This window comes from Lissotriton vulgaris, chromosome 5 (genome assembly GCF_964263255.1).
Source record: "Lissotriton vulgaris chromosome 5, aLisVul1.2, whole genome shotgun sequence".
Taxonomy (NCBI): domain Eukaryota; kingdom Metazoa; phylum Chordata; class Amphibia; order Caudata; family Salamandridae; genus Lissotriton; species Lissotriton vulgaris.
Genome location: NC_141693.1, coordinates 1,457,524,779 through 1,457,544,735, shown reverse-complemented (window position 1 = coordinate 1,457,544,735; position 19,957 = coordinate 1,457,524,779). Strand labels below are relative to the sequence as shown.

The window sequence follows — 19,957 nt, the reverse complement described above, 5'->3', positions numbered from 1 at the left end:
TCATTCTCTGATTTTTCACACTGATTAACTTCTGCAGTGAATGAACTCTAAAATTTGACTAGAATTGTCCTGCAGCATAAATTCTAAATTCTTAAATTCTGACTGTTTTATTATTGTGATCTGCTCCTGTTTAAATATTTAAAGAGTTTGCTGCATAGTTTTAAAAAGGAACACATTCTGGTGGATTTGATTGTTTGCCCAACTTCCCGCCTTTTTCTGGTGATCTCCATTTACAGGCGAGGAGGTGAAAAATATAAAGAACAGGTTTTTGAATGAGTTTTACTTATTTCACTATTCACATGAATACTTGTGCTGAAGAAGGGTAATAAAATGCCTGAGCTTGACTAAACACATTAATTTGTTTTAGGTTGAGCCTGGGCAGTGCATGCATTGCTCTGTGAGGCATGCTGTTTTAGAGTACGGACTTGAAGCTCCGCCCACTCTCCACCCATATTTCATTGGCTTGTGTCATTGTCCTTTGTAAATGCTGGCTTCTGATTCGTTAATATGCTTGTTAGTCCCTCCTTAGTACCAACTTGTCTTCATTTGTAAACTCCCATGAGGACTGGCCCTTATAATTCTGCTGTTACACGGTGTGTCTGTAAGCAATATTTTCTTTAATGAGTTTCTCCTACTGCAGGCACAACATGCTTTCCTGTAACATTCAGCACGCCATGCATGCTTTCACTTTCCAAGCAGCCCGGGACAATGGAGGCCGCTTCTTTCAAGTGAAATAGGTCTCACATTTACAAGGGTTTGAGCTATTGGCATTGTAAATGACAATGCCTTTTATTTATATGTTAATAATCAAAACAGATAAATAAATAGCATTGTGATTTGCAATGCCAATAGCTTAAAATCTTGCAAATGAAAAACCTATTGCATTGCACATGCTTGTTTATTATAGTTATCCCTGGGGAATGGGGTCCCCTTGGCCTAATAAGGCTTGGGGAAGAGGCTCCGCACCATCCTCCCCCTAGATTTTGTACCTGGGGGGATGGGGTGCCTGGGGCCTGTTAAGTCTAAGGGACGAGGCCGTGCAGCACCCCCTTACCTTTTAAACAAAACACATTTTAAGGGCATGGGGTCCCCAGGGTCTAATGTGGCTTGGGAAGTGAGCCACATGGCCCCTTCCCCATTTTCCTTGCATTTGGCACACAGCTGGGGTCCCTGGGCCTGAAAGCCAACCTTATGCTGCATACGGCAAAAGCCATGTGAAGTGTGGGGATGGCTACCTGCTGGGGATTTGGCTGCAGACCCCGACGTCAGGAGGGGTTGGCTTTAAGTATGGTAATAATATAGTATTATTCATTAAAAAAGCCCTCAAAACTCGCAAAAAAAAAAACTGTCAGATGCATCAACCAAAATACCTCCCGGTAAAATACCGAATCGGTAAAACAGGCCGTTACCGAACGGAAAACCAGAAAATGCTATGTATCAACCCAAAATCGGAAAAAAATAAAGAATCGCTAAAAAATCCTCTCAGTAAATTACCGAATCACAAATCAGACAATCGGAAATAACGAACACCAAAGCGGACTTCGGAAATACCGAATCGCAATTAAAGAATCGCAATGGAATGCATGAATAATCGCATTACCGAAAAACCCAAAAATCGCTATTTAGCATGAGCAAAATAAGGGGAATCATAATCAGGAGGTAAAGTTATTTGAAGGACAGGAAAAAAATTACACCTTATCAGCAGGTGCTGACAATCAGTAACCCTTCACAAATGCCCTGGGAAACCCCACATGACATCCAAAATGGCTGCCCTCTACGTGCTTGCTAGGAGGAGGAGGATCAACGCCCAGGCCCAGCGCAGGAGGATGATCCAGGACAGGGTCTTCAGGGTGCCCATCACTTTGCTGGGGCAGATCGAGGAACAGGTGTACGATAAGTACAGACACAACCGTGCCATGATCATGCACCTAACAGCAGACCAGGAACCATTACTGCAGCACAAGACCCGTAGGACCAAAGCCATACCAGCCCATGTCCAGGTCCTATGCTGCCTGCACCTGCTTGCGTCTGGAAGCTTGAAGGGGGTAATAGCTGAGACTAGAGGCGTGTCACAAAGCACATTATCACGCTTCTTCCACTGGTTCCTAGAGGCCATGCTGACATTCATAAATCGCCACATCACCTTCCCCGCAACCTCCCAGCAGCTGACCCTCACCAAACGGGAATTCTACCAGGTGGCACAATTCCCCCATGAGATAGGGTGTGTTGACTGCACGCATGTCCCCATCTGTCCTCCATCAGCCACCAAATATATATTCCACAACCGGAAGTCATATAATTCTATTAATGTGCAGGTGGTGTGCAATGCTAAGTACATCATTACGGACCTTGTAGCCCAATTCCCCGGGAGCACACACGACGCTTACATATTCTGTCACTGTGGCCTCCACAGGCGCCTGATCAACAGTGAATTCGGAGAGGGACACCTACTAGGTACATATTGATGCATCATCGTTCACTCCATCCAATCCATCCCCACATGTATAATTGCATTCATGCTGATGACCATTCTCTCCCCATCCTGCAGGTGACAGCGCTTACGCATTGCATGAATATCTACTCACTCCCTACCTCAACCCAGCTACACCGCAAGAATGTGGTTGAGCGTACATTCGGCATCCTCAAGAGTCGCTTCCGAATACTGCACAAGACTGGAGGTGCCTTGCAGTACGACCCAGTGACCTGCTGCCAGATCAAAGCTGTCTGTGCCATCCTGCACAACATCGCCACCCGCACTGGGATACCCATAGAGGTGGACGGAGAGGATGAACTACGTGCAAAGCAACCCCCCCAACACCAACAGGCTCATGTTCCCAACACAGCTGAAGGGCAACGGAGGAGGACATACATCACACGGCATCATTTCTGAGACAGGTAAGAGAGTGCCTTGACAACAGGATTAGATTTGTAAGGGTTTAATCGTCATGAACACCTGACTGGTGCAGAAATATGTAACACAAACATGATGCAGCTGCAGTTGAAGTCAAACTTAAATTGTCCCTTCTCAAAACGGGTGATGCTTGTGGCACTATAGTTGACCCATGGTTACGTCACCATGGACAGTGTGACTTTGCCACACGTCTACTTGCGTTTGCCGCGTACCCCCAGTCTCTTGTCCTGTGACTCCTCCGCTTCTCTACGATGGGTGTCAATGGCTGTTGCATTGCGCCCACTGCGCCTCCTCCCGCTGGTCTCCGGCAGGGAGAGGCTGCTGACACTGGAGGCTGCCTCACTCCCCTCATCCACTCCCACACTGCTGACACTGGCTGACCCAGGCTGCAGTTGCTCCACTGCAGTGGTCACCCTCTCAAGGGCCTTTGCCACATCCCCACAATAATGCCCTAGGTCCACTTGCAGGGACACAGACCTGCGGGACAGCACAGCTGTGCTGTTGCACAGCTTATTGATGGCCTTGTTAGTGGAATTCACAGTGTGCATGATCTGCCTGTGACGCAGGCGCTCACTTTGTTGGCCTGTGACTACGGCACGTGTCAGTTCCTGCAGGCAAAGCTTGATTTCATTGTTGCCGGCAGCTACGGCATTGGTGTGCTCACGCACAGCGTCAGTCATGTTGCCTAATTTGTTGCAAAGTTTCGTCATGGAGAGTTTCATAGCACCCATGTGTCTCCCCTGCAGGCGCTGGACACGCAGCATCCGGGTCTCCACAACTCTGTACCCTTCGGACGGATCCACCGGTCTTGCATCTGCCCTACCCAGGGGCACAGCCCTCTGTCTGATACGCTGACGTGCTGCAGTTTAGGTGGTTGGAGTGACGACAGCCTGGCGTGGGACATTTTGGGGTGCTGAACTCTGCTCCGACTCCTTCACGAGCAGGGAGGGAACATCTGCCCTGCGGCTCTGCAGAGTGGGGCGCAATGGTGGTGGTCGTGGTGTCTTTGACCGCGTGGATGGCGGTGGTGGTGGTAGTGTCTTTGACCGCGTGGATGGCAGTGGTGGTGGTGGCATCTTTGACCGCAAGGATGGTGGAGGTGTTGTCCGCAGTGGTGGTGAAGGGGAGGCCGTGGCTTCAGGTCCCTGTGAGCACTCCGTATCATTCAACACTGGTGTCTCTGAGATGACGAGGCGGCCACTGTCGTCAGAATCGATGAGGGATGCATCTGTGTGTGAAACGGTGCATAGTTATTATTATGGTATTGTATGTGAAAATAGCTTTGTCATCTCACAATAAAGTACTTATTTGGACAGACATTTGGCCCTTTGCAGCTGTATTCTTTTCATTCACCTCTGGGATCAGACATGCACTCATTCATGTATTGAGTACAACTCCCATGGTGCAACACAGTGGTGAGGGTATGTGTTTTGGTGACAGCTACATGTGCAATGGGTCTGGCATGGGGGAGTGGGCAGGGAATTACTACACGCTGCATTGTTACGCTGCCATGCATCTTACCTTGTCCTCCTTCCGCAGCACCAGAGGTGTCCAGACGTGTGACCCCCACAACAGCTTCCGGTTCTATGGTGGACTCCACTAGGTCCTCCAGGGCTGTGTTAGGTGTCACATTGGATGTGCCCCCACCTGTGCCTGCAGTATCCTTGACCCTCTGCGCAATCCTCTCCTTGGCCCTTTTACGCAGATCATACCAGCGTTTTTTTAAATCGTCGATTCTGCGGTGGGTGACTCCGCAGGCATTGACCTTGTCCTTGATGCGCAGCCACATCTTTCTTTTTTCGGCCTCAGGCACCTTCAGTGACAACTTCCCAAATAGTCTGTCATTGTTGCTGGTCACACACTCTATCAGGATTTCCAGTGCCTTATCAGAGAACTTGCGTTTTCTCTTTCTGTGTGTGTCCTTTCCCTGCTGGGGGGCCTCCTTCTCCATCTTGTCCTGCTTGCCTAGACCTGGTTGCTGCTGGTTCAGTCTGGCTCCTCTGCTCCTGTGCTCTGCCTCCACCTCTGAGCTCCTCGGGACACTGAATGGAGCATGGGCTGTCCTACTTCCTGGTTGTGATGTCATCAGCCTGCTTCTGAAGCGTCGCGTATTTTTCCCGTTTTCGCTATTACCGATTTTGCTAATACCAGATTCACTAATACCGAATCGGTATATGCTAATTCGGTATTTGCTAGTCTCGCTAACGTACTTTCGCTATTTAATAGCGATTTTTACCGAATCAGTAATTAATACCGATTTCATTGATGCATCGCGGTTTGCATGTCCTTAATTGCGATTCCTTATTTTTCGCTATTAACGACATGTAATACCGAATTTTTATGCGTATGCCCCAAAGTTTAAAGCAACTTTTTAGTTAGATGTGATAAAATGACCTCTTTTTGTTAAACCAAAAAACCCTTCAAAATACACTGAATAAAACAAAGGTTAACATAATGTTACAGTTAGGTGAATATGTCAGTGACAACATTAATGTTTTGGCTAAAAAATATACAACAATTTATCAGTTATAGTAAGCAGAACTATAACTTGCACCCCTGCCAGGCACTGCTTATGACCTCACAAAAGACATCACTCATGACATGTTCTTTGACCTCTTTTATGACATCACTGATGACATCTCACAGGACATCATTGATGACATCACAAATGACTTCATCTAAGCTTCTTTTGTACATTTTTCTCCATAGACTAGTATGACACTAGAGGCATGAAAGTAAGTGCAAAATAGCTCAGAATAATATCAAGCATCATTAAGGCCATCAAAAGTACAAGTCCCTTGGTGTAGCAAGCATGGGTAATGTGTAAGACTGACTGCATACCATACAGTTCATGGGTAGCCTAGCTCACATTAGCAATCAACCACAGATATATGGAAAACCGTCATTGCACATGGTGTTCAATATGTATATCACTGTTAAATGAATTCGCTCCTACCAACACTTTTATCTATATCAAACTCCTAACAGTCACGGAACACACAGTGAGAAATTAAGTGGATTTGAGCAGAAAAGCGGGTACTGTAAACAGTGTTTACTCTATGGAGGGAGTTTACTCTGTACTACACTGGTTAAAGACAGTGAAACTCTCGTGAGAAATACACCACAGATTATTAAAAGTATCTCCTAAGAACAGTGTACACACTCTGCAACACCTATCAAAAAGTGCACTATTCACTTAAAGTAACCAAGGTCTGAAGGTAGTAAAGATTATACTACCTGCAGCCTTTATTCTGTGGTGAAAGCTTTACAAATAGCCCATTTTCTGAAGAAAAAGAAACACATATACATATATTAGTACCTGGCTCACACAGTCTTCTACATTATGTAAAAAATGTCAGGCTAAGACAATTCTGTCTAATAACTATCTAATAACTGTCTAATAAATCTTTGCCCTATTGAAAACATTTTCTGCAGAATCAGAAAACGTGCGTGGAACATACTGGACACAAGTCGTCAACTATCATCTGCACACAGAGTTACTCTTCAATACAAAGATTTGTTATATGTTGATTACCTCTATACACATCTAATGCATTAGGAGCAAATGTGTTTTGTAAATACTCACGCCCATTAGCTGGACACAAGCAGCACAACATTGGGTGGGGACATAATATGAAGGTTACCCACCACAATGTAAACTATAAAACAAACTAGCACACTCATTGGATGATGTAATCAGTGAGTCATCAATGAAGTCATTTGGGATCTCTTGAGGGATGTCATAAATTATGTTGTACAACATGTCATGAGTGATGTAATATGCGAGGCCTCAGCAGTGCATGTTGGGGGTGCAAGTTATAGTTAGCTCTGCCGGTGAATTTCTGTGTTTTTGTTTCCCCTCAAAAAGTTAATGTTGTCACTAACATATTCACCTAACCAAAACATTACTCCAACCTTTGTTTTTTTTTCAGTAAGAATACATATACTTTTTAATGTATTGTTTTCTTTTCTTCTGCCCTTGCCCACCCCTAAACCTTAAAAATATCCTTGCCACCTATGCCTCTACCCACTTCTTAACTCTAAAAATGCTCTTACCAACCTATGCCCTTACCCATCACTTAACCCTAAAACCTTAGACAAAATACTCTTGGAACCCTATACATCTACCAAACCCTAAATATTCCCTTACCACTCTGCCCATACCCAGTCCTAAACCCTTAAATACCCTTACCACCTTATACCCCTCACCAATCCTAAATATATACAAACTTAGTTTATTTATTTATTTAAACTTATAATGCGCACAGCTACCCGAAGTGGGTTTCCCGGCGCCAAGGGATAGACTGGAGAAGAAAGAACTACCAGGCGTCAATAAGTGCAGCTGCCAGAAGATTGTTCAGAATTATTGCTGGAAAAGCCAGGTTTTTAAACCCTTGCGAAACCGAAGAAGATCAGTTTCCAACTTCAGCCTTACAGGCAGGGCGTTCCAGAATTTAGTGCCCAGATGGGAAAATGAGCGGCCGCCCATCTTCACCAACCTAAATCTCGGAACAATATAATCTCCTTTTCCTGAAGATCTCTGACTGCGACTAGGTATGTAGGCATGAATGAGATTGTGAAGATACCTAGAAGCAGAGTCCTGTTTTATCTTAAAGATATACCATAAGGCCTTGAATTTAATTCTGTTCTTTATTTTCAGCCAGTGCAGGTCACGAAGGGCTAGGGAGGCAGATGTTTTCCGAGGAACATTACATAACAGCTGTGCGGCCGCGTTTTGTACAACCTGGAGTTTATTCTCAAATCGGCACCCAAATACAGGACGTTCCCGTAGTCCAGGCGAGAAGTTATCAGAGCCTGGACCACCGTCCTTTGTGTGGAGGCAGGGAGCATCCACAAGATTTTTTGGAGCCATTTTAAGGTAGCAAAACAGATTGAAGCCACCTTAACAGCCTGTTGTCGCATTGTGAGCTTTTCGTTGATTAAGAAACCGAGATTGCGAACCTGAGTCACAGGTTGCGGGGTAGGACCCATACTCTCGGGCAAGTGTTGAGGGCCCCAGAGATCTTTGTCCTTGCCCAGGATCACAATCTCGGTCTTATCTCCATTTAACTTAAGGAAATTCTCCTGCATCCATCTTGCTACCTGGGACAAGCCCTGTTTAAGAGCTGAGGTATTATTATCTTCCCTATTGGAAAGGGAAAAAATAATTTGTGTGTCATCGGCGTACGAGAATAAGGTTAAACCAGCTTCCTCCACAATAGTGGCCAGGGGTCTAACATAGATGTTAAAAAGCAATGGGCTAAGAATAGACCCCTGGGGAACGCCGTACGCCGATGCACAAATTTTAGAGGATGCTTTGGCCGAAAAAACCTGAAAGGTACGCTCACTCCAGGTCAGAGATGAGCCCCCAACTGCCAGAGATTGAAGGGATGTGAGAAGAATGGAATGGGACACTGTATCTAACGCTGCACTTAAATCCAAAAGGATAAGTGCAGATGTTTCCCCACGATCGATACCGTGCCGTAGATTCTCAGTAACTCCCAAGAGTGTAGTTTCTGTGGAGTGGTGAGCTCTGAATCCAGATTGAGATGGATGTAGAAAGCCCGGACTCTTAACCAAGTGAGATAGTTGAGAATTAATGTGTCTCTCCAGAATTTTCGAAAAGATAGGCAACAATGAAATGGGCCTAAAATTCGAAAGGGTTGAAGCATCCGCTCCGGCCTTTTTCAATAAAGGGACAGCCATCGCGTGTTTCCATTTCTGTGGAACAGATGATTCTGTCAGGGAGGCATTAAGGAGTTTCATCACTACGGACGGGAGTTCAGGTCAAGCTGTTTTTAAATTTTTGCCGGGAGGGTATCACAGGGAGAGCCAGATTTAATGCTCTTTAGACAACAAGCGAAGGAGACATCATCAAAGAGCGACCACTCAGAGAGTTTAATTTCTAGTACGGACCATGTTTCCATAGGAAAAGCCTTTGTAGACTTGCCTATATCTTTTGCGCTGTTTGACAAATCTTCGCTAAACTTTCCATAAACAGCGTGCCTGTAATTTCAGATGAGCATGGAACTTTTGGGGTGATCTGTTAAGCAGGCAGAGAAAAAGAGAGTAAAAAAGTGCATTTCCCATGTTCATTCCCATAGAAATATTAGACACGACTGCAGGCCGCACTGCCAAATCGAATTACACAAACTTTGGCAGAAAACTAGCTATTGGTCCAGAAAGGGAACTTTTTACAAATTGGTTCAAAGCCATTTAGTAGTTTCAGAGGTATTAAAGAAAAAACAAATGTGGATATCTAGCAACGCGAAGGCTCTGCGAACCCTCCCGGTATCATGCTGAGATCTCATTGGCTGCCAACACTTCAACTGTGAAGTGTTGGAAGTGTTGGCTGAAGATCCAGGTTGGCTCAGCATCATCAGAATCCCTGAAAACAGATTAGAAAAAAAGAAAAAAGGCAAGGTTGCAATATACTGGCCCCTTCACTCTGGTCCTAGGGTACCAGAAGTTGCCTTCCAGGGCAAAAAAGCATTAAAAAAAATATTTGCCACAGACCCCCGATGGAGCTAATGAGATGTGCTGCTTTTGCGCAGGTGAAGGCAGAGTGCATCCAGTACATCTGAGGTCTGCAGTGCTTCACGGTGCCTGCATCCTCATGTTAGACGTACTGTAAACGTCTTAAATTAGCTCCTGAGAAACCCCCACCGCTCAAATCTCTGCCCACCCTAAGGGCTCAAGGCTGAGAGCTGCACTCACAATAAAATCTGCACACTAATACATTTGCATTGCTCTCTTCGGGCAGGTCCTTTCAGATGATTAAACTGCAGGTCTCACAGAAGGAAGCAAAGATACATTTCTTTTTGCTACTTGTGTAATCCAAAGTCTGTCGAAACCGACAGCCAGTACAACACTTTTAGAAGCCAGGAATATTGTACTGTGGACACCGCGTGGAAAAAGAGATAGAGATGTCAGCAAAGCAGACAGAAAGAAATAGTTGTTGAGCACGTCAAACATACCCTACAGATCTCAGAGCGTAAATAATAACCTCTGTGAATTCCAACATCCCACATCCAGGAGTGCAGTTTCTATACAACTATTAAGACACAGACCTAGCTGCCAATGTCCCAAAATTTTCGAAGACCTGAAGAGGTCTGCATTTGGATGATAGCACACTTTTCCAGAATAGTCAAAAACAGGAGCTATCGGAGATAGGATAATAAATCTAAACTTCATGGCTTGTAGAATGTTCTTCTCAGCTAGTGCCCTGCGTATTTAAAGGAATCTACTATAATATTGTTTTGAACAATCAACTTAGGACCTCTTCGTAAAAGCTATAATAATAGAGAGAATTCCTCCCGACCGATGCCCAGTACACTACATGAACAGCGATCACTTGGGATAATACCTAAATTAGGGTTGAAAATCTTGGAGCTAACATCTACCAGTTTTGCTGTTTGCCCTATTCTGGTAGTGCTGGGAGATTAGAAAAAGGAAGGCCACAGTGGGATTTCCTATGAAGGTTGCCTTAAAATGGTAAATGGATGATGTAGGTGGTGTGATCTCCCTGTTTAACTACACTGCATACTATCATTCACTGTCACCGTCATACACAATGGCGCAATAATGTGCATTAGTAAGATGAAGAACATCTTGAGCTGCAAAGAGCAGTACGGTCACGGGATGACACCAGTGGAACAATGGCGCACACAACATACATTGCCTTGACAAAAGCAGACTTTGCTTTGAGAGCAACAAAGAGAGAGTCTCATTTGTTGCTGGAAGGTGTTCCCACTGAGGTACTGATGCAGAATTGTAAAAAAATAATACTAATTGTAAAATTTAGATAGACGCCTAACAGTGAAGCACAGGTTTGTCTGTGGCAGTGCCGGGGGCGTAACAGAGGCCCCCGCAGCCCCCGCGTTGCGGGGGGCACGCGCTCCTGGGGGCCCCTCTGAAGCCAGCAAGCACAAAACATCACTTCTGCTTGTATGTTATAGGTTACGTAACTTACGTTACGTTTCCCCGTCATTGCACCTCGCCGTGGTCTCTTTTTAAATTAAATGGTTTGTGGCGCACAGTTCCCGGGGGCCCTGCGCTCCAGGGGGCCCCTCTGTCCAGGAAGCCCCTCTGAAACCAGCAGGCACACCACATCACTTCTGCTTGGATGTGATAGGTTACGTAACTTACGTTACGTGTCCCCGTCATTGCACCTAGTGAAGTAGTGTGGCTCACTGGTTAGAGGCGGCAGACCCGAGAGCAGAGGACGGCCCGAGACCAGGGTTCGATTCCCGGCGCGGCAGGTTTCTGGACCAGGGTCAGCGGACTTGATCATTCTCTCGCCTCGGTGCCCACTCTGATCAGCGATCACACTCGGCAACTCTGGGCATTAGCTTGCCTCATCTTCACTAACGGCCCCACCAGACCGCCGGGGATGCCTGGTCTCACCCTGGAGATACCCATTAAGGGACCATCTCTCAGGGAAGCCAGGCAGGGTTTTGCAGCGGTCGAAGCGCCTTGGGACCCTACGGGTAAGTAGTGCGCTATATAAATGCCTATACATTTACATTTACATTTACACCTCGCCGTGGTCTCTTTTTAAATTAAATGGTTTGTGGCGCGCAGTTCTGGGGGGCCCTGCGCTCCAGTGGGCCCCTCTGAAGCCAGCAGGCACAACACATCACTTCTGCATGGATGTGATAGGTTACGTAACTTGTTACGTTACGTGTCCCCGTCATTGCACCTCGCCGTGGTCTCTTTTTAAATTAAATGGTTTGTGGCGCGCAGTTCTCCACTTCTGCGCCAGCTACCCTTAAGGTTGAAAACATTCCTTTCTTTCCAGCTGGCTGTCTCGTCTGGGTTCTCTCAGGAGATGGACAGCGCTAGCTTCGACAGCACCAGTTTGGCGAGCAGTAAGCAGGGTTTCTGCTGTGGGCTAGTCCTGTGCTCCACAAGTTTCAGAATTTCCCCGCACAGCGCCCACTTGAAACCTCAGCACTCAGCCTGACTGTGGTTCATTCAAGGGAAAGAGGGGGGAAACAAACATCCCCAAGTATGACGTGCGTGCCCAAGTTCCCCACAGAAGTATCAGGCCTGAGTGTGGAGAGGTTCAGAGCCGAGGAGCAGAGACTGGACTTTTCAAGAACTGGCCTTTCTACGCCAGGACAGCCACAGAGGCACTTGCGAGCGCTGAATTTTTCTTTATTGGTAAGTGAGATTGTAACCACGGTCTTGCTGTTAAAGGTACATGACACGTGTCTCAGATGTGTACTTAAGTGTCACATCCACTGGTGTTACAGACTCCCCGCGCAGACACCGTCCACAAAACATGCTGCTCAAATATGTAAACTGTGAGCATGTGTAGTAACTTTTGTTAACACGACCAAATAAAGTACAGTTAAAAATTCCCTTAACACATCAGCCCTTAATTTATATCGGGACAGTTGCTGTTTAACTTTATTCCCGAGTGTTGTTTTCAGCCCAACAACTACCCTGACTATGCCAACCTCACTCATCTAAACTCCGCCATCCCGGGTCTACTCACTTCTACCCTTTTGTATCAAGCACCCGAAAGGTAGCCTGTTGCTGTGATAATGAAGTAAAAAAGAAATCATCTGCTTTCATTTTTGAAAGGTTCTTGTTGATATGAAGAATTGACAAACTTAATGTAAATCTAATTTTTCAAAATTATTGCACAATTTAAATTAAGGTTGACTTTTGATTTTAAAAAAATGATGTCTACTTGTTCGTATCAGATAAAGAAACATATGTTATATGCCCCGTTCTGAATGCGTGTTCATTGGAGATACTCATCAGACCAAGTTTTACAACATTTCTTGCTGCACGTGGCTGCCCCAACCAGAACTATTGAACTTTCTCCCACCAAGTTCACTTCCATTCAGTGACGTATCATTGACTGTACAGTTCACAAATCCAAACTTTCAATGATAAAACATAACTCATATATAAATATTTTTGAAGTAACTTAAAATAGCTTCATACAAAATAACATTCAACATATCACTGCTCTTCTTCGTACCCCAGCCTGCATCTGAAATCCTCTTCCAGATCATTGCTGCATATTTAGGTAAGGTGTCTGGAACAGTTGAGTACTTCCTAATAGAAAGCACACGTACCACTATACTGACCAACTTAACCAAAATTTACGTTTTTTGCGCCCTAATTTTTGTCTGCAACATATGCCATGCCAGCCACTGTGGGATCCACGACAGGTGTATACCTTCTAGATCTTTTTTCAGGCTTACCACTGACTATGTAAATTATTCCCAAGAAGTATTACATGTAAAATTATCCCCTATGGATTTCCAGACATTCAAGCATGTATCTTGGACTTCTGCTTAAACGGTAGACACATTTTTTGGTCTGCACTATATCAAATAAGCTCAGTGGTGTAATTTATTGTACGCTCATAATGATACCGGGTGGTGGCTTGTTTTGCCCCAGTTGCCAGTCTATCATCTTTGGTGTAAACCTAGTGAGTGCTGCTCAGTTGTATTGTTGAGCAATGCTTTTTTAAACTGTCTATTTTTTCATAGAGGGGGTTATTGTTTTGGATACTGTTTGCTATTTTTATATATAACTGTGACTTTCTTACCAACTAAATGCTGCAAATGTCATACAGTGGTTCATTTGTACAGGTACAATTTTTTATACAAATACAAAATTCTATGCTGAAAATTGAGTTCTTTATAAAAATTACGTAAAAAGAGTTCCACTCAGCTACCAAAATGTTTTCTTTAAACTCCTGATATTTGGCAACAATTACCAGTACAGTTGTACATTATAAACACAAGGGTACAAGCACCATTTTGTCTTCATACCAAATTGGCGCTCCAAAGCATGATTGATGTCATCTGGCCCATAGTTTAAGAAGGATTCTATTTACAGTCCTGCAACATTCACTGCTTCAAAAAAGGTAAAGCTTCTCTTGGCCAAATAGGACTCAGAAGTTTGGATTCATTTGTTCTGTGTTGGTTCACCTAGGGTGCAATCTCCCGGATTTTCTCTTGGGTGGTTGTGTTGAGTTTGCTGGTCCTCTCCATTTCCCTTGGCATGGAACAGGAAATGTTTAAGAAATTAACTCTGTACTTTTTGCCCAACTGGCTAATTCTTTGGTTGACCTCTTGCTGTCCCTCAATAGATGGACTGGTCAGTCTTTCCAAACCTAAATTTCACAGGCAGAGATGCACTTCATATTGTCACCTGCCCGCAGACATGTCTTGAACCAGCTAGACAGCCAAGAACCTTTCTTGTAGACCCCCGATTGTCATCGGCACTGAAAGTGACTCTTGTGGTAAAATAGTTTTTCTGTTTAAGTCAATTGAAAGGCTATTTGCATACTTGACCACTCAACAGAATTCAGTTGACTGTTTTCCTGATTTTTGTCAATACTAGTTTATGGCTGTGGTGTCTTTCTCAGACTTACAGCCGACTTTTGTGTAACATTTGAAATCAGCCAGATTGCTGACAACAGTTCCACCTGGGAGCATAACTTGACTGTTGCCGTCACATTATGCGTGTACCCTTGGGACAGAGGGTCAAGTTAAAAGCCTGTGTGTTGATCACTGGTTTTCGTTCTCGGTGGCAATTGTCCCCTTTAATCTAGTGCTTGGTGCTTAACACCCCACTTGCAGAAAAGTGCTAAGCCTTTGTCATATCTGAGGAAGTTAGTTCTTTTACCACCATCTCATATTTTCATTTCTTTGACCCCTTTACCGCAAAGGCCAACTTCTGCAGGTGCATGACGAGCGTCACCGACTGGATGAAAGGTGTCTACCAAAATATAACACAGATAAAATGGGAGTGCTCATCTTCGGGGGCTCCTCCTCCCCGTGGAGCGCTGTTTGGTGGCCATCCGAAATAGAACCCTCACCCATTCCGACCACTCCCCTAACCTTGTCATTCTCCTGGACCGCAAGCTCACCATGAAAACAATATCAATGCAATCTCCTCCACCTGTTTCCTCACTCTTCTCATGGTTTGTGCGATCATCAAATGGCTCCACTTCAACACTAGATGAACTGTCACTCAAGCCCTAGTCACCAGTTAGCTGGACTACGGCAGCGCACTCTATGTAGGACTCACCTTGCACCTCCTGAAGAGACTGCAAACCATACAGAATTCAGCAGCCAGGCTCATCCTCCACCTCCCTGAGCGAACCTGCATCACCCCCGCCCCCACCTCAAGAAGCTCCACAGGATCCCCAATCAAAAAAGATGTCAATTCAAGATTCCGATCCACAGCTACAAAGCCCTCCACAACTAGTTCAACCACCGCCTGAACTTCCATCAACTCTCCAGAATATAGATGCATTTCATTATATGTTGGAGATTTCAAATCAAAATTTACCAGATTTGGGGCAAAGTAGTAGGTGGTGGGCCAGGCGGCCAGAATGGGGGGCCCCCCTCTGTGTGTTTGCAGGGGGGCCCCCTCAAGTTTCGTTACGCCACTGGGCAGTGCATAAACTTCCAAGAAGGGCTTTTGATCAAGCAAAGCTCACAAGAGGTTTTTGAAAGCCCGTATTCAGGAAGAAGGTTATCACTCATTTCTTCCGAGAGACAAAGAAAGGCCCTTATTAGAGTTTGGCAGTCCGACCGCCATTGGACCGCAACTGCCCCTGCCAGCAGCCCACGGCTCTGGCAGTCCAAAGAACGGCGTATTACCATGTGGAGGCAGGGATCTTGCAGCGGTGGTGAGTACTGCTACCAAATATATTGATGGCTCTGTGATCATTTTACCTGCATATGTGTTGTATGCACACATATGCATGATATGTGGAACAATACCATATACCCATTACAGGTGTTCAGTCCATATGTGAACAGTCCAGGCAATGGGTATATGGTACGAAAAAGACTCTCCTGTAGATTGCCGCATGAAAGGTTGTAATCCTCCTTATGAATATCCAGCTGTGAAGGGGGTACCTGGACAGAGGGACCAATGTTGGAATCTGCCTGGAAGAAGAAAGGGGAGCGTACGCACCCCAAATCCTTCATCACCACCACCTTGAAGCGGGCTGTCAGACCGCAATAGTCTGCCTGTGGAACAAGCAACTCAATACAAACAGCGCTGCAGCTCCCCTGTACCGCCCTATGGTGGCTGCCTTTCCCTGACCACGAACCCAGCAGTCACGGCCTGCTGGAAGTCTTGCTGGTCCAGTGGCGGTCTTTGCAAAGCTGATCCATCCAACTCATTATATGGCAGTCAGACCACATAGCTCACTGCGCTTGGATCTCCACTGCCGATACAACGGTCCACTGGACCGCCAAATTCATAGTAAGGCCCAAAGTATCTTTTCCACAAAACAGCATATAATCCTTCTTTCTAGAGACAAATGGTTTTGGGGGCCCAAAAAATCCCCAGTTTTTATCCCAACATGTGAAATTACAGCCAGGGCCTTCCTAGAATGATCACTGGGCAATGGCATACTAATTTCCCTCATCACAACTGTCTGTGTTCCATGCATTCTAGAAGTGATATGAAGCTGTACCTCAATTGGGAGACATTTGTGTTGCATTTTGGAGGCCTGATTTAGAATGTTGTAAGCTCAGGTGGACAGTACAGAGTCATTGGCATGCTAATCTGGTGCATCTGAAAGACCAGCAGTGCTTCGAAAAGGAAGAGCTCCCCAGTTTCACAGTTCCATGGGTAAGAAGCTCATCCTGTCATGCATTCTGTGTTTAGTTGGTCTGGTTTTCTAATTGATCAAACAGTACTACTAATCCCAGGTAGTAATAACAGAAATAGCTTTTCACCCATGAAACTAGTTATCTTGATGGCTTTGAAAAAGTCATTCACATGTCAAGCTCCCTTATTTTAAGCCAGAATGTCTGAGGTTTTTGTAAGAAATTCAGAGGCCTCCAGTCACTTGTCTACTACTCCTTTACTTTTTATTCACAACATGTAGCCATGCATGCATGTGGAAAAGCAAATGTACCCATTTCACAAGGCAAAGAATTGTGAAAAAAGAATGTGATAAAACTGGACTGGATTTAGCACTCATTGTTGAAGTCAGTCGGCTGCATCTGAAAGGCTGCCAGATTTGTTTAATATTGATCAGTTGCATTGCAGGCCAGTCAAAATGTGATGTTGCTAGCTTATTCAGGTTAATTTAAACTCAGTGATTGTCACAGGAGCTATGAAAAACTCAGTCAGTCGCATGTCAGTGCAGCCAAGTCATTTATAGCAGGGGAGTTTGTTGGAAAATTCAGTCGTTCTCACACCCACTCACAAACCTACTCAGACATTATGCACCCACTCACAGATGCATCCATTCACTGACCCATTCAGAAACGTATGCATCCACTTACCAACCCATTTAGACACTCATATACCCATTCAGAGACCCACTCAGACACTTTGCACCCAGTCACTCATCCATGCAGTCATGCAGCCACTCACAGATCCACTTAGGCTCTCACAAACCCAGTCACACACCCACTCTGACACATATACACCCACTGACAGACCCTCACAGACAGTTACTTACCCACCCAGAGACCCACTCATACCCTGATACACCCACTCACCGACCCAGTGAGACACTCATGCACCCACTCACTGATCCACATAGGCATTCATGGACCCACTCACAGACCCACAGAGGCACTCACATACCAACTCAGAGTGTCACACATGCACTCACAAACCCAGTCATACACCTACAAACATACTTATGCACCCATTTACACACCCACTCAGACACTGACACACCCATTTGCTGACCCACTCAGAAACATATGCACCTACTTACAAACCCATTCAGACACTCATTCACTCACTCAGAGACCCACTCACCCACTTCTCAGAGACTCGTGCATCCACTCACAGACCCATTGACACACATGCACCCACTCAGAGACCCACTCAGACACTCAGTGCACCCATCTCATACCCATGCAGAAAGTCACAGACCCACTAAGAGACCCACTGAGACACTCACACACCCAGTCACATTCCCACTCAGACACATACACACCTACTGACAGACCCACCGAGACAGTTACACAGCATCTCAGAGAGCCACACATGCCCTAACACACCCAGTCATACACCCACCAACATACTTATGCACCCATTCACAGACCAACCCAGAGACTGTCACACCCATTCGCAGACCTACTGAAACACTCCTGCACCCACTGACACAGCCACTCAGACACTCACTCACAGCCCCATGCAGCCACTCACATTCATTCAATGACCTATATGACCACTCACACACCCACTCTCAAAGGTTAAAGAATACAGTTCGGAAATAAAATGTAAAAAACCTTAGAAATTATACAGGTTGCAGGGATGTTGTAGTTAGGTATACATGGTTGCTAAGAGATATTTTTAAAAAAAACATAGATATGCACTGTTAAAAGCCAAAGGTTATTGAGCCGTTATAGTTAGGTCCAGATGGCACTTGTACAAAACCATAGAAATTCAGCAGTTATAGTTACCTGAGCTGACCATATCTTATGGCCCTGCAATGCACTGCTTATTACCTCACATATTACATCACTCATGTCCTGGTCAGTGACATCACTGATGACATCTAAAATGACATCTAAAATGACACCGCTGATGACATCATTCACAGACAAAGCACCATACAACCTCTCATACACCCACTCATTCACCCATACATTCACTCACACATCCACTGACAGACACATATAACCACTTACGCACCCCTCACTGACACAACTCACACACCAAACTTAGAGATTTATGCAACCAGTAACACACCCACTCACACACCCAACATCCACTCACACATCTATTCACCTATCCATACAACCACTCACACACCCACCCACAGACATAACCACTCATACACCCACTTAACCACTCATACAACCCCTGAGACTCCCACTCACAAACCCACATGGGTACTCACACACCTATTCATAGACCCATAGCGCCACTAGTACACCCACTCATTGACCCACACAGGCACTCACAGACCAACCCACAGACCCACAAAGGTACTCACACAGCCACTCACAGACCCACACAGACACTCACAGATCAATACAGGCAGACACACACACACACTCCCAGACCCACACATACACTTCTGGTTTCCCACTGATCTGTGTGCTAGTCTTAAGTCTTTGAGCCTTTTTGACACTGTTATTCAGTGCCAAAGTGGTGTGCCTGTGATACAAGTACTGGTGATTGGTGTATATATGAGATTTTAGTTAGCTGTAAGTCCCTTGTCTAGGGGTATAAAATCTTACCTAGAACATGTAAATCAAATGCTCCTCCCTGGGCCTGCAGCACTGGTTGTGCCACCCACAGATGTAGATCTTTAACCATGCAAGTGTGAGAAAACAAGGACCCCCTGGGTATCGACAATGTACAGATTCCTAGGGCAGGGTTAGACCAACTTGGGTAAAAAATCCTAGGCCATCCACAAGATAAGTGACTATAAAACGCTGGGACCAGTGGAGAAAAAGAATTGTCAAAGAAACAAATGTATACGTAAAAATTATATATTTAATTAACAATAAATAAAAATCATATAGAGACTCAGAAACATAAGTCAAACTATATGATACAATAAAATTGTGACACAAACACTTCTTGACAACAAAAATCATACATATTCAATAAAAACCAAATACATCATAATAATAGTGCAAATAATTGGAATTTAGTACAAGGGGACTCGACGCGCGTTTCGGCAGTAGGGGAACTGCCTTCTTCAGGAGTCGTTGGTAAGGCTCTGAAAGCAATATTTATAAAAAACATATTATATATAACATTACATATATTCTACAACATATTCTTTATTTACATGTATCTATCTATCTGTGTATTTAACTGTTAAAAAGTACATCATTCTTAACAACTCCAAATCTACCTAACAGGTCCAGACACAAAACATGAGTCACTTAAGGTCATATGATAGACAGATATATATAAGGTCAGTGCAGTACTTAGCTAGACAGAAAAACTGATCAGCATTGTAATTTACCTTACTCATACAGACACCAGATGTTCGTTTATGATCACCTTTATACATAGATTCTCAACTCGGATTAACGTGTCTAAACTGATCAAGAGATATATTGT

At 44.8% G+C, this 19,957-nt stretch overlaps 1 protein-coding gene across 15 annotated transcripts in view; it reads right to left on the bottom strand.

Annotated features, from left to right (window-relative positions):
* The window catches only part of LOC147712744 (polymeric immunoglobulin receptor-like), a 325,822-nt gene that overhangs the window by 181,874 nt on the left and 123,991 nt on the right, over positions 1-19,957 (bottom strand). For 7 of the 15 annotated variants that reach the window (XM_086923402.1, XM_086923403.1, XM_086923399.1 and 4 more), the window contains one exon: positions 6,149-6,194. The exons of the other annotated variants lie outside the window; for them this stretch is intronic. The gene's annotated coding sequence lies outside the window, so the exon portion shown is untranslated. The remainder of the gene's footprint in view (positions 1-6,148; positions 6,195-19,957) is intronic. 15 annotated transcript variants of the gene reach the window in all.